The following is a 19,465-nucleotide window of genomic DNA, read 5'->3' on the forward strand; positions in this document are numbered from 1 at the left end:
ATATTAGCTAAGGCATATTAAATGCAGATGTAATCAAAGGTTCTGTCCTAGAAGAGACATAAGCTAATTATTAGAGAGTTGGACTGGGCCATGCTGTTGATGAAAACAACCTCTTAAAAACATTCACGTTTAATTAGGCAGCCAGTGATTATGAAAAGTGGGTCATGAAGAGTGAGGCTTTGCTGTGCCTATGGTCAAATGCCAGAAAGGGGCCTGTTGTGTTCTAATGCATATTGTCCATGTTTTTGCAAACATTTCTATAAAATTAAATGTGATCATTGCAAACTTGATTTTCATCCTTGTGATGGGAGTATTTATATCATTATTTTAAATGCATGAGTCCTAAAGTCAAGTTCCAAGACAGACTTTCTACTAGGGAAGGCCTGATTTTCCACCACTTACAGTTTTAATAACCCCATGAGCTCTGCTGTAATTTGCTGAGTACTAGCGGGGCAGCAAGGGCTGAAGCTTCTTCAGTAGGTTCCTGATATTCACAGAAAGATCACAACATGTTTGTATGCGAGATTTCACATTTTGATTTTTCCATGAATACCAATGAAATTCATCTGCATGTAAATCAATCTAATTAAAGAGGAACTCCAGTTTAAACAAACATACTGTCATTAAGTTACATTAGTTATGTTAATTAAAATAGATAGGCAATATAATCTCTTACCCACACTGTTTTAAAAGAACAGGCAAATGTTTGATTTCATGATGGCAGCCATCTTTTTGGTTGAAAGGAGGTGACAGGGAGCATGATACACAGTTCCAACTGTCCTGTGTCCTGAGCACCTCTCCCAGTTGCTAGGCAACGTGAACAACAACATAGGAAATCCCATCATGCTCTGCACAGCATCAGGGAAAAAAAGGCTGGGCTTTTTTTCTTTGATGGGTGGAGCTTAGGTAAAAATGCAGCTAAAAATTATGCTTTGGTAAGAAAAACAAAGTTCTGATGCTGTGAAACTGTTAAAGAAACACCAAGCCTTTTCAGTTCTGCTGAGTAGATTTTTAATCTGGAGGTTCACTTTAACTAATGAACAGAGTCGTCACCAAATGCACTGTAGTACCTCAGGTGATAGTTGCAGCTCCTGTGGTGTGTACTAATGAATACAAAAGTCCAATTGTAAGTAGTAAGCAGCAGTAGACGATTTATTCACCAACCATCACCAGCACAGACATGAAAGCACAAGCATAGGGGTGGTGGCCTAATAGTCGTTTCGCGGCTACTTCCACTTCCTCAGAGACCATAAACTGTTTCTAAAGAAGTGGAAATAGCCACAAAATGGCTGTTAGGTTGGCACCCCTATACTTCTGCTTTCAAGTCTGTGCTGGTGATGGTTGATTAATAAATCACTCCTCAGCAAAGGGGGCTGGTGTCTCATCTACTGCTACGTCTTTGATGCAATAGGACTTCAAAATTGTATGCACATTTTTTATGGATTTTCTGTGTTCCAATCAGAGCAGGGACAAGGTCCTCCAGCACCCAAGGCAGAGACACCAAAGTGCGCCCCCCCATCCCCCCCACCCCAGCCGTCACACACTGATTGCTATTAGACTAAGAGGCGCCACAGGGCCCACAACCTCCCCAACACCTTAATATCTAGTTATCTGGCTTGCAGTCACTGCCATGTATCCCTTTTTCTTATTTCTCTCTGCTTCAAACACAATTAGGAATGACAGCTAAATGAATTCTGCGCCCCCTCCTACACTGCGCCCTGAGGCTGGAGCCTCTCCAGCCTATGCCTCGGCCCGGCCCTGGTTCCAATTGACTTGCACTGAAACATGAATCACACATTGCATATGAAAAATAGCAGATCTGCCATCCAAATTTGAAACGAAAAAACATTGTAAAGCAAATTCACATGCAAATGCACAAAAGAATGTGATGCCTTTGGAATACATGTGCAGGCATCCCTTTTTCATAAAAATGTGTGCTATATTTTGCAGAGTCTGTATGTCGTATTACATGAGCAGAAAGAAGATTTATATCATTTATGTAGTTTTGTCCAGTTTAATTAACAGCACCAGATCCAACTGTTAAAAATATCTAACAAAGTATGTGAACTTACTAATTCTTAAGATAGCAGTTATGCCTCTATCATGTATTAAGTACAGACTCCGCCTGAATTCAAGATCAAGCTACAGAGAAAATGGAGAACTTCATTATGCTTTGAGCAAAATCTTAGTAATCAGATTCCTAGGGTCATTGTTTTCCGTAAGATATTAAACTATATGTACATGAACTGTTTACCCAGCCCATACACAAATGTTTTCATAGTCCAGTGTAATTACTCATCATCAGAGCTTGTGAGGTAGGGGCGTAACTAGAGGGAAGCAGCCGCTGAGATCGCAGTCTGGCCCAGAGCTTGTGAGGTAGGGGCATAACTAGAGGGAAGAAGCCGCTGAGATCGCAGTCTGGCCCAGAGCTGTTTCACAGCCCCCAGCTACTAACCTTCTTTTCCTCCCATACAGGTTACTGTGTGTTGAAGACCAAACTGGTTTATGACCCTTGTGAGATGGGCCCCAAGTCAGTGAAGGGCACCAAGGGGAGGCAAGGAAGGGGTGTGATCATTGGGGAACCCCAGCAAAGTTTTTATGATAACGTTTTTGCGCGCAAACGCAAATTTTACCGCGGAATTGATATCGTTTTCGCGCGAAAATTCGTGACCGCGCGCAATGCGTAAAATTCGCGCGAAAACGGCCGTGCTAACAGTTACCACTCTTTTGTGAATCAAACCCAATGAATGAATACACAAAGAAGACACTTGGAGCCCAATATGGTGAAGTAAGTAAGAGGTAGGATGATAATATAATAAGCGGAGGGGATGACCCAGGTTATTAATAGAGCTCCCACCGCTGAAGGCATGTAGGGAAAACCTGTCCCCACTTAGGATAAGTCCCATCCTTCTGTTTCGCATGCACCAAAAACATATGATACTGGAGTTTAGGAAAACATAACATTTCACCCCTACCAACAGGGGTATGTAACACAGATGGGAGGAGTGCCAAAGATGTCATACCATTATTAAATATGGGTTAAAATGGAAAGTAAATTGTTGGCTTAGCTTTTCAAGGAATTACCAGACAGGAATTAGCCCTAATTTTATGAAGCACTTAAAACAATACACGGTGTCACTGTGTCTTACTGAATTCAGCCCTTTAAGCACTAAACTCAGCATTATCCACCCTCGTTCACATCTGGGCCATTTCTGTGCGCTTTTCACAGTGCATTGTTCTGCAAGGTATTGACTTTCCCATGTAATTAAATGTGCCTCGTTCACATCTATGCACTGCGCTGAGCTGGGTTACAAAAACAGTGTTGCATGCATTTCTGTGCGTTGAGCTGTAAAGCGCACATCAATGCAAGTGAATGGGGGTGCTTTTTTAGCGCATACAAGCGCATAGAAGTGCAGGCATTTTTTTACCCCTAATTGGCGACTCCTGCAGTATCAGATCCAGCGCTACCCACCTGGCCATAGATCCCCCGCAGTGTGTAGGAACCGCTTGAGATCCAGGGAGAGAGCGCCAACAGGGCTGGATTTAAGTCAAGGCCACATAGGCCATGGCCTAGGGCACCACAGGATGAAGGGGCACCAAAAGATAAAGGGCTGGTGGGCAGCAGACTATACTGGGGAGGGGGGGGGGAAGTGCCACCTGGCTACCTATACTGGATTCTGATTGCCGCTCGGGAGACTGTAAAGACGGCAAAACTGCCGTCTATTTACATGTACAGCACTGTGATCAGCAGCAGTGCTGTACTGGGGACAGCTGTGTGACACGGCTGTCCCCCTGGGGGACAAGAGAGCGATCGGCTCTCATAGGCAGAAGCCTATAACAGCCGATCACCGTGATTGGCCGGCTAGGGGAGGGAGGGAGGGATTTGAAAAAAAAAATAGGAAAAAATAATCACAAAATAAAGATCTAAATATTTATTTAAAAAAAAAAATGAAACAACTTGGGGGCGACCAGACCCCACCAACAGAGAGGTCAGTTGGTGGGGGTGGGGGGGAAGGGGGTTGGGAAATCACTCATGTGCAGCACGGTGGCGTAGTGGTTAGCGCTCTTGCTTTGCAACGCTGGGTCCCCGGTTCGAATCCCAGCCAGGTCAACATCTGCAAGGAGTTTGTATGTTCTCCCTGTGTCTGCATGGGTTTCATCCGGGTACTCCAGTTTCCTCCCACATCCCAAAAACATACAGATAAGTTAATTGGCTTCCCCCTAAAATTGGCCTTAGACTACAATACAGGCACTACACAATACATACATAGACATAGTACTATGGTAGGGTTTATATTGTGAGCCCCTCAGAGGGACAGTTAAGTGACAAGACAATATGTACAGCGCTGCGGAATATGTCGGCGCTATATAAATACTAAATAATAATAATGTGCTGTGTTTTGCAGCCCTGCAGCTTGGCCTTCAAGCTGCAGTGGCCATTTTAGTAAAAAAAAAATCAAGTGGTTAAATATATCATATAGGAGACACACACAATGATATTTGAGAAGTGAAATGAAGTTTTACAGAAAGTGCGCAATAATTGTTTAACCCCCTTGGCGGTATGAAAAATACCGCCAGGGGGCAGCGCAGCAGTTTTTTTTTAATTATTTTTTTTTTAAATCATGTAGCGAGCCGAGGGCTCGCTACATGATAGCCGCTGCTCAGCGGCATCCCCCCAGCCCCGCCGATCGCCTCCGGCGATAGGCGATCAGGAAATCCCGTTCAAAGAACGGGATTTCCTGGAGGGCTTCCCCCGTCGCCATGGCGACGGGGCGGAATGACGTCACCGACGTCAGCGACGTCGGGACGTCATTGGGAGACCCGATCCACCCCTCGGCGCTGCCTGGCACTGATTGGCCAGGCAGCGCTCGGGGTCCGGGGGGGGGGGGGGCGCGCGCCGCACCGGATAGCGGCGATCGGGCGCGCGGCGGTGGCGATCGGGGTGCTGGCGCAGCTAGCAAAGTGCTAGCTGCGTCCAGCAAAAAAAAAATTAAGTAAATCGGCCCAGCAGGGCCTGAGCGGCACCCTCCGGCGGCTTACCCCGTGTCACACACGGGGTTACCGCTAAGGAGGTTAAATAAAATTAGGCAGGTGCATTAATGTGGGCACTGTTGTAATTTTATTGATGACAAAACGTTTAGAACTAATTATTGGAGCTCAAAGTGGCTTGGTAAGCTCAGTGCCCCCTGACCTTCATACACAGGTGAAACAAATTATGAGAAAGAGTATTTAAGGGCGTCAATTGTAAGTTTCCCTCCTCTTAATTTTCTCTGAACATTAGCAACATGGGGGTATCAAAACAACTCTCAAATGAACTGAAGACAATGATTGTTCACCATCATGGTTTAGGGGAAGGATACAGATGGCTGTCTCAGAGATTTCAGCTGTCTGTTTCCAGAAACATATTGAGGAAATGGAAAACCACAGGCTCAGTTCAAGCTAAGGCTCGAAGTGGCAGACCAAGAAAAATCTCGGATAGACAGAAGCAAGGAATGGTCAGAACAGTCAGAGTCAACCCACAGACCAGCACCGAAGACCTACAACATCATCTTGCTGCAGATGGTGCCGCTGTGCATCGTTCAACCATTTGGCCCACTTTACACAGCTTGAGGTATGCTAAAGCACATTTGGACAAGCCAGCTTCATTTGGGAATAAGGTGCAGTGGACTGATGAAACTAAAATTGAGTTATTTGGGCATAATAAGAGGCATTATGCATGGAGGAAAAAGAACACAGCATTCCAAGAAAAACACCTGCTATCTACAGTAAAATACGGTGGTGGTTCCATCATGCTGTGGGGCTGTGTGGCCAGTGCAGGGACTGGGAATTTTGAGAGTTGAGGGACGCGTGGATTTCACTAAGTAACAGCAGATTCTGGAGACCAATGTCCAGGAATCAGTGACAAAACTGAAGCTGCGCCGGGGCTGGACCTTTCAACAAGACAACGGCCATAAAAACTGCTCAAAATACACGAAGGCATTCATGCAGAGGAACATGTATAACGTTCTGAAATGGCCATCTCAGTCCCCAGACCTGAATATAATTGAAAATCTGTGGTGTGAGTTAAAGAGAACTGTCCATGCTCGGAAGCCATCACACCTGAATGAACTAGAGATGTTTTGTACAGAGGAATGGTCGAAAATACCTTCAACCAGAATCCAGACTCTCTGTGAGAATTTGCTCAGCTGCCTGTGCAGACAGGCAGCGTTTTGACCACTGTTCACGTCTGCATTCTGCAGGTCTCTTTAAGAGAGACTTTCTGTCAGTTCTGCAGCTTGTGTTGCTGAGGAATTTGCATACATTAGTCATGCAAATACGTTACCTGCCTTCTTTTGATGACTAGCACTATAAAAGCATTCTGCTCCCAGAATGCTTTGCTGGACATTTCCCTTCCATGGTCTGTTCCTGATGGACACTGCTGGAGTGTCAGCCATTGCTATCTAGTATAGTTAATTCCTGGGGGTTGCTTTAGGCTCCCCTTCTAGTCCAGTCAGGTTGTATCATCTGTTTTGCCTGTTCCGTCTGTCTTGTGTTTGGATCGTACAAGCCCTAGCATTAGCGGCTGTGGATCCTTCTGATTGAGTCTGGAGTGTAGGTTGAAACAGCGGTTGTTTCTGCCTACCTCATCTGTTCTGTCTGCCGTGTGTTTGGATCGCACTCGCCCTAGCGCTAGTGCTGGGGATCCTTCTGTTCTGTCTCCTGGGATCGCGCTAGCCACTTTTCGCTAGCGCTGGGGATCCTTCTGTTCTGTCTTCTGGGATCGCGCTAGCCACTTTTCGCTAGCGCTGGGGATCCTTCTGTTCTGCTACTCTGTCTCCTGGGATCGCGCTAGCTACTTTTCGCTAGCGCTGGGGATCCTTCTGTTCTGTCTTCTGGGATCGCGCTAGCCACTTTTCGCCAGCGCTGGGGATCCTTCTGTTCTGCTACTCTGTACTTGGATCGCGCTAGCCACTTTTCGCTAGTGCTGTGGATCCTATCTCTCGCTTGTCCCTGTTTTCGTGTGTCTGTCTTGTCTGATTCGAAACGCTTGCTGTAGGCTCGGTGAGGTAACCGTTAAGCAAGCGCTCGCGTTCTCTGTTTCGTGTTTGTCTGTCTTTGGTTAGTTAGGCGTGCTTGTCTCTGTTGTGCGTAACACGCGGAGACCGCGCACGAACGCGTGCACTGTTGCGAATGAGTGCGGTGTTCGCGTTCAGCTAGCATTTGTTATTTTCTTTATCTTTCTCTTTGTATGATTTGCTGTGCCTTTGCTACCCTTGTGCTCTGTCCTGCTCAGTCTTCTGTCGCTATTGGCAATTGCCATTCTTGCGATTGCGTTTCCTACTTCGTTTCCGCCGTTGTGTGTTCGCTGTCGCTGGGTGGCGACTAATTTGGTGGGCACACATTGGTTCTGTCCTTTTGCTCTGTTCCCTGTGGGCTATCCAGCCCTGCCTGATTGTACCTTGTCCCGGATCTGTACAATTCCCATTTGGCATCTGTGGCTGTGCAGCGGCTGTGTTCGCCTGCACTCCACAGCGCCATCTGCCGGTGGGAATTGCCCTCTGCGGGTGCATAGCACCTAGCCTGGGTGTCCGCAATAATACGCTTGTGGAGGAAATCCGCCGCGTCAGCGCACGTCTGGTGCGCTGACCACGGAGACGATTCCGCAATCGTTACACTCTCATTGGAACTTACAGGAAACGTATAGAGGCTGTAATTTCTGCAAAAGGAGGATCTACTAAATATTGATTTCAATTCTTTTTTGTGGTACCAAAATGTATGCACCTGCCTAATTTTGTTTAAACAATTATTGCGCACTCTGTAAATCCATTGAACTTAATTTCACGTCTCAAATATCACTGTGTATGTCTCCTATATGATATATTTAACTAAATTTTTTTTATTATAACAACCAACGATTTATACAGGAAAATCTTGATGATTAACAAGGTTGCCCAAACTTTTGCATCCCACTGTCGAAGTTCAATTCCAATGTAGGTACTGGCCTTAGGCAACTAAAAAAAAATTACTGTAAGCTGTTAGAAAGTTAAACAGCACCATTAAATGACCATCTCACATTTCATACTCTATAAGCAGATGCTGGAAGCAGAGGCGTAGCAATAGGGGTTGCAGAGGTAGCCACCGCATCGGGGCCGCTGGGCCAGAGGGGCCCCAAAGGGCCCTTCCTCAACTGTAGTATTAGCTCTCTATTGGTCCTGTGCTCATAATAATCACTTCTATAGAGACTTTGAACAGTGGTAATCATTAACAAACTGTTCCCCATCCCCTTCTTGCACCTCTGACACTGTAGTTGCCATTGGCAGGTTTTGGTGCGCCAGATCAATTGCTATGTATAGAGTGCTTGGGGGGGCCCCATTGTAAAACTTGCATCGGGGCCCAAAACTCCTTGGCTATGCCACTGGCTGGAAGGTTACTGGATTTTCAGCTTTTGGCATAGGTACCACTATATTAACTGCTAAAGCAAAAAAAAAAATGCAACTGTATCAGTATCGGCAAGTTTATGTTTTATTGATTATTCTGTACCAGTTCATGCTGTACTTTAAAGATGTGTAAGGATACATTGGTTCCTCCACTTGCCTGAACAGCTAAGCTATTTTCATGCAGCATAACATGGTTCTGCCTGAAAAGCAGTTTTGCTGATCTTGAACTGATAAATTCTATTTATTGGAAAACTGGTCTTGTTATTTAAATTGGTTTTGTGATCTCTTGCATTGCTTTAATATTTCTGCCAGCTATAGTGTTTATTTTTCAGCTTTCAGCAGCAGAGTAAGAGACAAGTTATATATCCATTAGCAGTAAGAGAAACAGACACAGCAAAGGCTTACAAATTACAGATCTGAGAACATGGCCAGACATTTTAATAACCAACTATCCAATTACAGTAGAATGGATTTCATAGACTACATATATTTTAATATGGGAACGTGTGTGTGTGTGTGTGTGTGTGTGTGTGTGTGTGTGTGTGTGTGTGTGTGTGTGTGTGTGTGTGTGTGTGTGTGTGTGTGTGTGTGTGTGTGTGTGTGTGTGTGTGTGTGTGTGTGTGTGTGTGTGTGTGTGTGTGTGTGTGTGTGTGTGTGTGTGTGTGTGTGTGTATTTGGAGCTTGCTTCCTTGAATGAAAATCGCTCAGAACATGATGCTGGCACCATGATTGCAATTTTATCAAATTGTAATCACTGCCAGGGGCGTAGCAATAGCGGTTGCAGAGGTTGCGACCACATCGGGGCCCTTGGGCCCTCCCTCAACTACAGTATTAGCTCTCTATTGGTCCTGTGCTCATAATAATCACTTCTATAGGTACTTTGATTAGTGGTAATCCTTAACAAACTGTTCTCCATCCCCTTCTTGCACCTCTGAGACTGTAGATACCATTGGCAGGTTTTGGTACGCCATATCAATTTTTATTTATAGAGTGCTTGGGGGCCCCATTGTAAAACTTGCATCAGGGCCCACAGCTCCTTAGCTACGCCACTGATCACTGCTATTGAATCACTGAAATAGACTAACTTTGGATAAGCGCTATTGAAATCGCTAGAGTAAGAGTTTACATGGCCAGTGAGTTGACAAAATGTATACATTTTCTTTCAAATGTGCGACCTTCATGCCTATGCTTAACTTTAACTTCTCCTCTTTTCTTCCTAACACTAACCTCTACCTCTCTTGTGCCTAACATTACCCTCACCCCCTTCTCCAGATTATGTCATGTCCAAGAAAGTGCCACACGACAATGGGCAAATAGTAAAATGGCAGGATAGCCACTTTGCACATTGGCCAACAAATGACGGACAATGGTTGGTGAGGTTACTTCTAAATCGATGGAGGTGCCAAGCTCGCTACCTTGGAAAAACAGATACTCCATTTTTTTGCCTGAGGAAGCGGGTTTTCTCCCATAAAACGTGTCACAAATTGAGTTATTTTTGAATTTGAAACAAAAGTTGTTTTTTAATCTAGACTTATTGAGTCTACCTTCTTGAAGGTAAGTCTACCAATAGCTCATTTTTAACAGATTTTGAATGCATTTCATCCCGTGTTGGCAACTCTGTTCCTTTGTCTACTACCCGTATTAAATTGACCAGTTTGAGAAATGTCCATGCATTTCTCACTTTGGCAGACTTCTGTTATTACCTGTATCATTGATTTACATTATTATGATAACCTGCCAATACCCAAAATAACCACTTCTGGCAGCACAGAACACAGCCAGGTGCCATGGAAGTGACTTAACATATTGGACAGTTGCTAGAGGTATCTGGAGACATGAAGACTGCAGTTGCTGACAGGTGAGTTGCGGCTGATCTAGTAATCGAACATTGGGCTTGATTCACAAAGCCGTGCTAACTGTTTAGCACGGGCGTGCTAAGCAGTTTGCACTTGAAGTGCCGTTCGCAGACTTTTGCACGCGCAAAGTGCCGCGATTCGCGCGATCACGGACTTTTGCGTGTGCAAAGTCAGCGATCGCGTGAATCGCGGCACTTTGCCCACGCAAAAGTCCGCGAACGGCACTTCATGTGCTAACTGTTTAGCACACCCGTGCTAAACAGTTAGCACGGCTTTGTGAATCAAGTCCTTGGTGTCCATAAACATGTTCAATTGGTTTTAGGTCTGAGGAGTTAGAAGGCCATGGAATTAAATTAAAGATATGGCTCATCGGAGAAGCCAACCCTCTGCCAGTAACCGTCAGTCACTGCAAGTCCAGTGTCAGCACTCCTTTGCCAATTACAGCTGAATTTTGCAATAAACACTTGTGAGCATAAGTACAGTGGCAGTCCTGAATCCTCTCCCCCTAGCAGAGTGCTAGCAGAGGAATATGCTGAAGTGTGTATTTATCTCTGCTATCATGGCATGGTGCTTGCTAGCCGCCTGGTGAAGTTCCCATACCTTCTCATTCCACAGCCACATATCTGTTCCTGATCCTGCCAGAGGCCATATAATAATGCTAGCATTATTATAACAATGACACAGGCACTGGGCCGCCATCCACACAACCTTGACACCTCCCCCCTCCCTGCTGGAAAAAAAAGCTGTAAATTGCAGGGTACACTGGCCTACTTGTCTATACTCAATATTGCAAAAAAATCAACTACCTTTGTTTTTAACTTTTTTTTTTATTCCAAAGTGAACGTGGCAGCATCTCCAAAGAAGTTCAATGTGGAAAAGCATAGGACCATAATCTAGTTCCCATTTCTCCAAGGGAAAAGTGAAAAGCAGATCCATGATGAAATAGCACAAACTTTGGGTGAGGCCCTTCCTATGCAACAGTTAAACGTTGGGTTGTCAAATTTAACACTGGCCATTTCAGTGTGGAAAGTGAGGAACCCAGAGTAAATGTGAAAGCTTCCTGCAAAGTGGATTCTGAAAATGTTGACAACCAAACGAAAGAGAGGAGACATCAGTGGCTGTTTTGTAACATTTTGCAACAAATAAGTCAGATTTCCTGGACAAACTGGTAACTGGTAAAGAGACATGGATCCAAACTGGGCCAAAATCTGAAACACCGTCTTGGCTGCAGGCCACAATGTTTATTAAAAGTTAACCCGGCGGGAGGAGGGGGTTAGGGTCTCTGGGGCACCCTAAAAGCATCAGAATCAATACCTGAATGTGAATAATACAATTACAAAAATGATCCCAGCTGAAATCCAAAATTTCAAATGTCGCAATTGAAGTGCGGTTCTTTCAGCCAAAAAAAATCAGGTTCCCCGTGGAGCGGTCCAGGGAAGACCACCGGGGGGTAATGTCGGCAGCCAGCTCATGAGCCCGGGGGCTGACTTTGCTGTGGGAAGGGGCTAGAGGATCTCCAGGTTACTTTTGCAACTCAAGCCAACCCTGGGTAACGCTCAATACTTGTCAGCATCCCCTCGTACTATGAAATGCAAACTGAAAAGGGCACTCTAGTTCACTCCCAACAGGTCTGCAACACTAACATAAAAGTGCTCAAAGTTATTTTCCACCAGTAGAAACAAGAAGTTAGATGAAACCACAATAATAGGTAGCTTACATCTTTGGTTAAAAAAAAAAAAAACATGTGGAAGTTACAAGACATGGGTCTAGAATAGCACAAAAGCATGAATGTGATGGAAAATGGGAGAATTGTAAATAAAAAAGTAATCTATAAGAGTTTGGTTCACAGTAGGGAGTTACAGTGCGATAAAACAGAGGTATTTTAATGCAAAAATCGCACTGCCAACAGTATCCCAACACAGTTCATGCAGTGCATTACCGCAAAACGTGCATGCTACCTGTGGCAGTGAAGCATACTTTCATTAATTGAAAGCATCACCATATGCAACGTAAATTTGCATAACATGCGATGTGCCTTTTTCTCTCCATTGTGTTCCTGTTTTTACAGAGAACCAAGTCAGCTCTCATTGTGACTTAGCATTCTATCCTAGAATACAAGGAACTAACAGGACCAATTAGCTATGCTTATTGTACAATGGAAGTTCATGATTTAAAAGAACAACTGTAGTGAGAGAGATATGAAAGCTGCCATATGTATTTCCTTTTAAACAATGCACATTTCCATGGTAGTCCTGCCAACCCTCTGCCACTAATACTTTAAAGCCCTGAAAAAGAATTTACCCCATGCTTTCTTGCTTATTTCAGGTGGGCGATTCAGACACTGCTGATACATAAAAGATCAGCCGGATGCCAGGCAACTAGTATTGTTTAAAAAGGAAATAAATATGGAAGCCTCCATATCCCTCTCATTTCAGGTCTCCTTGAAGATTTAAAGAGTAACTGTCAGGCTGCAAAAGCTAATTTAAACCTCTATTCTCCTGTGTTAAACAGTTTAGAAGGAAGCCAAAAGGCAATATTGAAGTTAAAAATCTCTCTTACTTTTGATGTGTGCTGAACAGCAAAGATGTTAGACCCAAGCTCTTAAAAGGACGACAGGCCGCATACCATACTGCAAAGCATTCTGGGGCTGCTTGGGTCCTCCCCTCGGCTGCTAGTGAGAAGTTACAGGCTCATGTTACAACAGCCAGCACTGAAAAATCTCCGGGCAGAGTATACTGCATGAGTCCGCTATTGTTCCTAGCCACATGGCTAATTAATATTCACTGCACAGTAGTGTTGTATTTTTTCTGAGTGGAATCATCAGGAAGCAGGCAGGACATGACGACACATTTGGCTTCATAGGAGACAGACAAACATGGAACCTGCCATGAGCTGTCAGGAGCATTATTCTCTGCAAATACTATATAAAAATTCTGTGAAATCCAAACGTGGACAGTGAAATGCATATGTAATGTAAGTACAGCCAATCTTTAGCTACTGATATATGTGTTTTTTTTCTCTGAGACCTTATACCTAACAGCTCCTGTTTAAGGAGGGGGGGGGGTGGAGTCAGTGCTGGTTCACACTACAAAAGCTTTTTAAGTGCTAGTGATTTGAAAAGCTCTTGCTAATGCAATGCTATGGGGAATTTTTACAGAATCACATCGCTCCAGTGAGAACACTTACATAGGGTAATATTAGCAAGAGCTTTTAAAATCAAAAAGCGCTTAGAAGAGCTCTTGTAGTGTGAATGAGCCCTTAGTGTGCACCAGCCCTAAGAAAGGAGTAGTAAGACATAGGGATGGTAAATGAGATGCAAGTAATTCTAAGATGATTCAGGATTATGCTTATTTTGTATGCAAATGTATGCAGCTTGAAAATGATCCAATCAAAATCCACCAAGATGAAATTTGATTGGCCCATTTTGAAGCCACTTACAATTGTATTCAACATTTGCCCAATCCTAAATCTCATTGGCCATCCCTAGTAAGATAAGAGATAAAAATGACATTAGGAAAAAAGACCTCAGGCCACCAGCTGTATCATTCCAACTGCCATTTTTATTTTCTTACTTTCCACATTAGGCTGGGTATATATTCTGGTCCTGGCTGTCTCACATATGGTTTGGGTATTGTCCTCCTGTCTGTTTGCCAGCCCTTGACAGCCATTACTATAAATAAATATGGAGCCATTTTATATATTTATCACTTATCTATTCTCGGACAGTCATTTATAATTCAATCCATATCTATATTGTGTCACAGGACTTTACCTTTATGCTCATATTTTGTCATATGTCTTATACATATACTGTATATATTATTTTGCACATGGCACACATGCCAGACCTTAGTGAAAAGGAAGATATATATAATTGCATTTACCCTTTTTGGGGTTTGACTTACAGAACCTAACCAGTTATTCATAAATCCAGGTTGCATGCTTATTAAATGCACTGTCATTTGTGGTCAAACATATGTAACCCGTTTTGTTTCTGGGCTTTGTTTTTAATTGTTTTATCTCTTTTGTACTGTGCTGAGGTTTCATAATAAAGCATTTTGTACCTTCTCAATATTTGCAGTTGTGCTCTTCTTTTGTGGAAATGTAGTTCTCAGGTGATGTTTGCGTTCATTATCCCCTGAGTCTGCACACTAGGCTGCGTTTTCTGTATATTTTCTCTAGAGATGATGGGGGGCGACAGGATGAGGAGTCAGAGGAAGAAAGTTAACAGTCTCAGCAGCAAGAAACTGCATATCATACTGTTTATCAGCAAAAAGAAGAGACATATTACAAGAAAAGTACCACAGCAAATCACAATACAGCTATCTAGGACATGTGTAAAAGTTATAGTGTAAAGAAAAAATGCTGTTCTCCCAGTGCTGAAACTGACTGAACAAATACTTCTGTATTTTTAGGCAGAATATATTTTCTCGCACTTATAAATATTACACTTTTTACCTGTTAGACATCAGCTCCTTATATACTGTGTATACTCAATCACACAACAATGGCTGAACGGATTTGAATGAAATTTGGCACACACATCAGGGCCGGAGCTACCATAGGAAAAAATGGGCAATTGCCCCAGAGCCTGTAGGGGCCCCCAAGGTGTCCCTCCCCTATCTTAACTGTTGCTCTCCAGGGACTCTGCAGAGTCTGTTAAGTTAGGAGGTGATTGGGAGAGGGTCAGCAGCCAGTTCAGGGGCCCAGGAGGGAAATTGAGCTGCAACAAAGGGCCTTTAATTACGCTTTTTGGTCAGTAGGTGTCTGTTGGGGGGCCCCCAGGCTAATTTTGCCCTAGGGCCTAATTGTTACTTGAACCGGCCCTGACACACATAGTACGTTACCTGGAATAACACATAGGATACTTTTTATACACATAACCAAAAAGTGGGCTGAGCAAAATACAAATTTCACTGGGAAAATGTAAACTGCAGCCATTCTTACACTGTTAATGGCAGGGTTCTCAAACTTTGCACAGTTGGTCACTGGGTGACTGAGATTAATATTCAGAAAAGTGGGTGAAGCCTAAAAAAGACAATCAAAAGTCACCTATTGATTTTCAAGGTGAATATTTAATTGCTGCCATTTTTGCACTGTTTTTGGCACAGGCCGCAAACCTGGTACAGTTGGTCACTGGGTGACTGCAGTTCAAATTCAGAAAAGGGGGTGGAGCCACAAACAGCCAATCAGTTTTGTTTCATTTCGTTGCAAATTATTGAAGCCAAAGACCGCAAAGCTCACAAACTAGGTCATTGAACAACTAAATAATTGTGTGTTAGGGTTAGAAAAAGTAGGTGGAGCTAACACCAGCCAAATACATCCCAGGGCAATGCCGGACCATCAGGAGACCTGGCACTGTCAGAGAAGACTTTGTTTACATTCCTCACTTGATACAATCAAACACAAGATAACATTATCTGCAAGTGCGGATGCGTCCAGCTCTGCTGGCAGGGAAGTTTCTAAGGCCTGTGTTAACCCTTTGAATGTTGTTCTAGTAAAAAAAAAATGCTGGTTGTATATAATATGCTGTAAATAATCTATAAGTGCAAAGTAGAAATGCTGTGTTATATTCCGCATTAATCCATAGAAAAATTACATAACAGACCACAGAAATATTTTTTATTACAGTATATATATATATATATATATATATATATATATATATATATATATATAGTCTTCTTTAAAAAAAAAAAAAAAAAGCCTGGTTAAGCCAAGCTGGTGAAGAAAGTTCAGAGCGTAGTGTAACACTAAGTCACCGAAACAAAACAAGGTTATGGTCATCACTATTCACTGTTTCCCATATCCTTTGTTTCCTCCTTCTTCCCCTTGGAATTCTCACACTCTGAACACTCATTATGTGCTTCATCCCTCACTCTTTTCACTATTTTGTTACCTGTTCTGCATACTCCCTTGTAGAGATGGCCCGAACCTCTGATTTTTCGGTTCACGAACCGGGTTTGCGAACCTCCGCAAACATTCGCAAACTTGCGAACTTTTGCAAACTGCAATAGACTTCAATGGAGAGGCGAACTTTGAAAACTAGAAACCTTTATGCTGGCCACAAAAGTGATGAAAAAGATGTTTCAAGGGGTCTAACATCTGCGTTTTTGCATGGATGAGTGGGATAGATGCCAAAAGTCCTGGGGGAAAAATCTGGATTTGATGCAAAGCAGCATTTTAAGTGAAGAAATCACTTTGCATGCTAAACTGGAGCCCTAAAGTGCTTTAAAACATCTTGCATGTGTATAGATCAATCAGGGAGTGTAATTAGAGTACTGCTTCACACTGACACACCAAACTCACTGTGTAACGCACCGCAAACAGCTGTTTGTGTTGTGACGGCCATGCTGGACTGGTGCGCACCATGGCGAGAGTGCAGGCGATAGCGGTTTTCAAGCCCATATGGTCGCCAGGCTGAGGTAGCTCAATGACAGAACAACAGTCATTGTCCAGCTGATCGAATTTGGTGTGCCACCCCCCGAGCCACTCATATAGCCGGCGGTCATTGCTTCATTGTGATACGCAAGCCCCTTCACATGACATGTGTCAATTCCCCTTCGTGATCGTTACCTTGCCGCGGCAAAGTAACGATCACGAAGGGGAATTGACACATGTACATGCCTTTTGTTTTGTTGTTGCAGCCACAGTGCAGCCAGAAAAATTAGGCAGGCATGTACACGCACCAGAAAAATTATAGCGGCTGATGCTAGCAGCGGCCTTAAAAATGTAGGAATCTGCCTGGAGTCCTGGACCCTGTTAGTGGTGGCAGAGAAGGCAGTCAAGCGGCCTGCAGGCAGAGATGCTGTGTGGGGAACGACTTAGTCATGGGGCAGGCAGTCACACGGCGTGCAGGCAGAGATGCTGTGTGCGGGGACTGATTTAGTCTTCGGGCGGGCAGTAGCCCTCCGGGATCCATGCCTCATTCATTTTGATAAAGGTAAGGTACTAAGCACGGTTTTGACTTAGGCGACTTCTCTTCTCAGGGACAATGCCTCCAGCTGCGCTGAAGGTACTTTCTGACAGAACGCTTGAGGCAGGGCAATAGAGAATTTGGATGGCAAATTGGGACAGCTCTGGCCACAGGTAAAGCCTGCGCATCCAGTAGTCCAAGAGTTCATCGCTGCTTACAGTGTCTACATCCACACTTAAGGCCAGGTAGTCGGCTACCTGCCGGTCGAGGCGTTGGTGGAGAGTGGATCCGGAAGCGCTAAGGCGAGGTGTTGGACTAAAGAATGTCCGCATGTCTGACATCACCATGACATTGCTGGAGCGTCCTGTCCTTGCCTGCGTGGACATGGGAGGAGGAGGATTACTAGCAGTGGCACCTTTATTGCGTTGTGCTGTGACATCACCCTTAAATTCATCGTAAAGCATAGTTGTCAGCTTGTTCTGCAAGTGCTGCATCCTGTCTGCCTTCTGGTGATTTGGAAACATCTCCACCACTTTGTGCCTATACCGAGGGTCTAGTGGCGTGGCCACCCAGTGCAGCTCATTCCCCTTGAGTTTTTTTATACGGGGGTCCCTCAACAGGCTGGACAGCATGAAAGACACCATCTGCACAAAGTTGGATGCAGACGTACTATCCATCTCCTCTTGCTCTTCCTCAGTGATGTCAGGTAAGTCCTCCTCCTCCTCCCCCGAGCCACAAACAATACCACGGGAAGGTTGAGCAGCACAAGCCCCCTGTGACACCTGCTGTGGTTGTTCTTCCGCCTCCTCCTCCTCCAAAACAACACCTTCCTCATCTGACTCCTCTTCTCCAAACAACTCTTCTTCCTCCTCCTCCTCCCCCCTCTGTGCTGCCGCAGGTGTTGAGGAATCATCTGCTTCTGCTGAGAATTGATCCCACAACTCTTCCTCATGTTCCTGTTCACGCTCCTCCACAGCTTGATTCACCACTCTATGCATGGCACGCTCCAGGAAGAAGGCATATGGGATCAAGTCACTGATGGCGCCTTCACTGCGACTCACCAGGTTTGTCACCTCCTCAAACGGCCGCATGAGCCTGCAGGAATTTTTCATCAGTGTCCAGTACTTCGGCCAGAACATCACCATCTCACCAGACTGTGTCCTTTGACGGTAGTTGTAGAGATACTGTTTGACAGCTTTCTCCTGTTGTAGCAGGCGGTCGAACATCAGGAGGGTCGAATTCCAGCGAGTCAGGCTATTGCAAATCAAGCATCTCACCGGCAAGTTGTTTCTCCACTGAATATCGGCAAACCGTGCCATGGCCGTGTAAGACCACCTGAAATGCCCACACACCTTCCTGGACTGCTCTAGGACGTCCTGTAAGCCTGGGTACTTATACACAAATCTCTGAATTATGAGACTGAGCACATGTGCCATGCAGGGTACATGTGCCAACTTTCCCAAACACCTGTTTGTTAAGAGCAGCCAGGAGAGCTGCTCCAGTGTGACTCTCCGCTTTGAGGCAAGACATGTCTAAGATGGCGTGACACCGTCGTACCTGGCATGCAGCATAAGCCCTGGGGGAGCTGGGGCTGTGTAGCTGGAGAGGAGATCGCAGCACCAGTAGAGTTGAACTGCTACTCAGCCAAGGTGGAGGAGAAGGACGACAGCGAAGAGGCAGTAGCAGGAGGAGTAGGAGGAGGAGAAGAAGGAGAGGAGGTGGCAGTAGGCCTGCCTGCAAGCCGTGGAGGTGTCACTATGTCTGCTGCACAGCCACGTACTCCCTGATTGCCAGTGGTCACCAGGTTGACCCAATGGGCTGTGTAAGTAATGTACCTGCCCTGACTGTGCTTGGCAGACCAGGCATCCGTGGACAGATAGACCCTTGACCAAACTCTGTGTGCAAGAGATGACACCACTTGCCTCTCAACTTCACGGTACAGTTTGGGTATCACCTTTTGGGAGAAATAATTGTGGCCTGGTATCTTCCACTGCGTTGTCCCAATGGCCACAAATTTTCGGAAGGCCTCAGAGTCCATCAGCTGGTATGGTAACAGCTGGCAAGCCAACAGTTCCACCAAGCCAGCTGTCAGACACCGAGCAAGGGGGTAACTGGCAGACATTGGCTTCTTCTATTCAAAGATTGCCCTCATGGACACCTGGCTGCTGCTGTGGGCAGAGGAGCAGGAACCGCTCAAGGTGAGAGGCGGAGTGGAGGAGGTTGGCTGTGATTGTGAAGGAGCAAGGGAGAAAGTGGCTGAAGAAGATGATGCACCT

This window comes from Hyperolius riggenbachi, chromosome 7, assembly GCF_040937935.1.
Source record: "Hyperolius riggenbachi isolate aHypRig1 chromosome 7, aHypRig1.pri, whole genome shotgun sequence".
Classification (NCBI taxonomy): domain Eukaryota; kingdom Metazoa; phylum Chordata; class Amphibia; order Anura; family Hyperoliidae; genus Hyperolius; species Hyperolius riggenbachi.